At 44.1% G+C, this 2,560-nt stretch overlaps 1 long non-coding RNA gene across 1 annotated transcript; it reads left to right on the plus strand.

Moving 5' to 3' along the window:
- Positions 1 to 1,593: 1,593 nt before the first annotated feature.
- Positions 1,594 to 1,937, plus strand: LOC137433576 (uncharacterized). Its single transcript, XR_010985662.2, has 2 exons — positions 1,594 to 1,659; positions 1,811 to 1,937. It is a non-coding gene; the product is annotated as an uncharacterized LOC137433576 (long non-coding RNA).
- The last annotated feature ends 623 nt before the right edge of the window (positions 1,938 to 2,560 follow it).

A 2,560-nucleotide genomic window follows, 5' to 3' on the forward strand; every position in this document is an offset into this window, starting at 1 on the left:
GGCTCTCTGCTCACCTTCACTCTTTCATTCCTCTTTTCTCCCGCCTATGGAACAAACTCCCTCATTCCCTTCAAGCCCACTCCTCCCTCCAGGTCTTTAAAACAGCTGTTCACCACCATCTCTTATCTTCCCCCATCCAAAACCTTGATCTTTTCTACCCCCGCTAATTCACCCCAGATCCACCTTGTTTGAAATTCCAACTTCTTTCCTGGAAGTCCTGGCAGTGTCCATATGTTTTATACCTCTCCCACCGCCCCCTTCCCATGCCCCCCCCCAAAGCCCTCACCCTCTCTCAGATCTCTCGATGTCTCCATGTCTCTCGGTCCGTGCTCTCAAATGTTGTGTTTGTGTCCTTCCCCCTCTCTCCCCATCTTGTCTACCGCTCCCGATGTTATATGTTTTATGTGTCGGTTTGTCTTTCTGTGTGATTAATGTTCGCTCTTTCACGAGCCTCGATCTTGTATACAAAAAAAAAAAAAAAAAAAAAAAAAGGACTCAAAGATCACTCGCGATTTACACTCGACCACGCTAGGTACGGAGCTTCTACAAACGCGTCTTTGCACTTCTTCCTCTTCCCCTCTTCTTCTTCCGCCTCTTCTCTATCGTCGTCTTCCGGTGCTCGATCCTGTTTCCTGTCTCGTTTTTCCATGAGCGCTTTTAACCTTTTAACCACAATAACCATTTCCTTTAAACAACAATAACCATAATCGCCGTTTCCTTCAAACCCCAATCTATCTATAATTCCAGTAATCTCTGTACGTCTGTACGTTTGTTTGTTTGTCTGTGACCGCTGTTTCTCGACAACTACCGGTCCGATATACTTGAAACTTGCCAGGTATATTGCTGGGGACCCGAGGATGTGCCTTTTCAAGGTTTCATATTAATCGGACAATTACTTACCGAGCTATGTCCAAAAAACGATTCAACCAATCAGAGAGCAGCGAACGATCGCGTGTGCCGAACGTGGAGGACACACTCTGCCTCGGATGGCACATTTGAGAGCGTATTCATTTATTTCACGTTTGCAAACTATGTTGGCGTTAAACTATGTTTTAAAACTAATAAAACCGAATTTGCGATTCATTCGCTTTCCTGCGCGTTTGTGCACGCGATGGCGATTTCTTTACCAAACTCCGGAAGCCGTTCGCTTTGGACCAAACCATTGCATGTAAATAGAGGGGGGGGATTGTCACCGTACTCGCAAGCCGTTCGCTTTGGACCAAACCATTTCATGTAAATAGAGGGGGGGGGATATAATTTTAGATATAGATATAGTACGGGCAATGCCCTAGTAATAATAATACTACATAGAACCAGAAGGGTTTCAAGTGGATGAAAACCACCACAGCGGAAGGGATGAATCCGTAACAGTAGGCCATTGGGACATAGGTGAAGAACCGAATATCGGCAATTGCCTCATTCTCAGTTTGATTCCGGTGAAAACATTTGCAAAACAAGTGAGTGGCAAGCCTACTTTTCTGAAGATATTCAAAGTTTTCCAAGTATATTTAAATATAAATAGGGCATTCAAATTCATTATAATGCAATAACATAAATGGGGTGGCCGGATATCCGTGTCCGTGAAGAACAACGGGATATCCGTGTCCGTAAACACCCGGTCCGTGAAAATTGATTGAGCTGCGAAAGTTGATTGATTGGGTACGTTGAAGCAGTGTAGTGTGAGGAATTTCTTAATCTTCTGTACATCTCTTTCTGTTGTTTTCGGTGTTAGTGGCCAACACTTTATTTCACGTGGACTAATGTTTTATCTTCTGTGGTGTTTGTTAATTGTTTTCTTATTCTTTTACAGATTTGTTGCAAGATGTCGTCTGTCAAAAAACGGAATTGGAATGATGCCTATGTTCGCTTTGGCATCACCTGTGTGAAAGAAGGAGATGGATAAAATCCTAAATAGGGATAAAATCCAAATGATTTTCTTTCCTGTTCTGTTCCTAATTATCCATATGTAAAACTAAGCTATTGAGATATTTTGAAGTCACACTGGAACCTAATGGGACTGATAATCAGGTGCGGATCCCCGAACTTGGCCCATTTTCTGGGTAATAAGTTACCAATTTTCATCCAAATAAATTAGGCAATTAAAGTAAAAACACCCCTCAAAATGCACCACAGAGCACCTAGAAATCAAAAAAATTCTAGGGGGACATGCCTCTAGTCCCCCCTAGCTATGCGCACCTAAGGTGCGCATTGATCAGTCAACAGTCTGGCGAAGGGGGAATCGGGACATCGTGGGCAATCCGTTGGGGGTCTTGACAGGGAAAAAGGTTAAGAACCCCTGCGTTAAGGGTCCAAAGGGGTCCAAGTAGTCGAAAGAAATGCTTTCCAATAGTTCCATCTCTTATCTTCCCCCATCCAAAACCTTGATCTTTTCTACCCCCGTTAATACACTTCAAATCCACCTCTTTCAATCTCCGACTTCATTCCTGAAATTCCGAGTAGTGTCAATTTGTTTTCTACCGTGTACCGCTTCCCAACCCCCCCCCCCCTCCCCTCCAGGCCCATCCCTCTCCCTTCCACAGACCTCTCGATGTCCCTTGTG

This window comes from Myxine glutinosa, chromosome 10 (genome assembly GCF_964187855.1).
Source record: "Myxine glutinosa chromosome 10, kmMyxGlut1.1, whole genome shotgun sequence".
In the NCBI taxonomy this organism is placed as follows: domain Eukaryota; kingdom Metazoa; phylum Chordata; class Myxini; order Myxiniformes; family Myxinidae; genus Myxine; species Myxine glutinosa.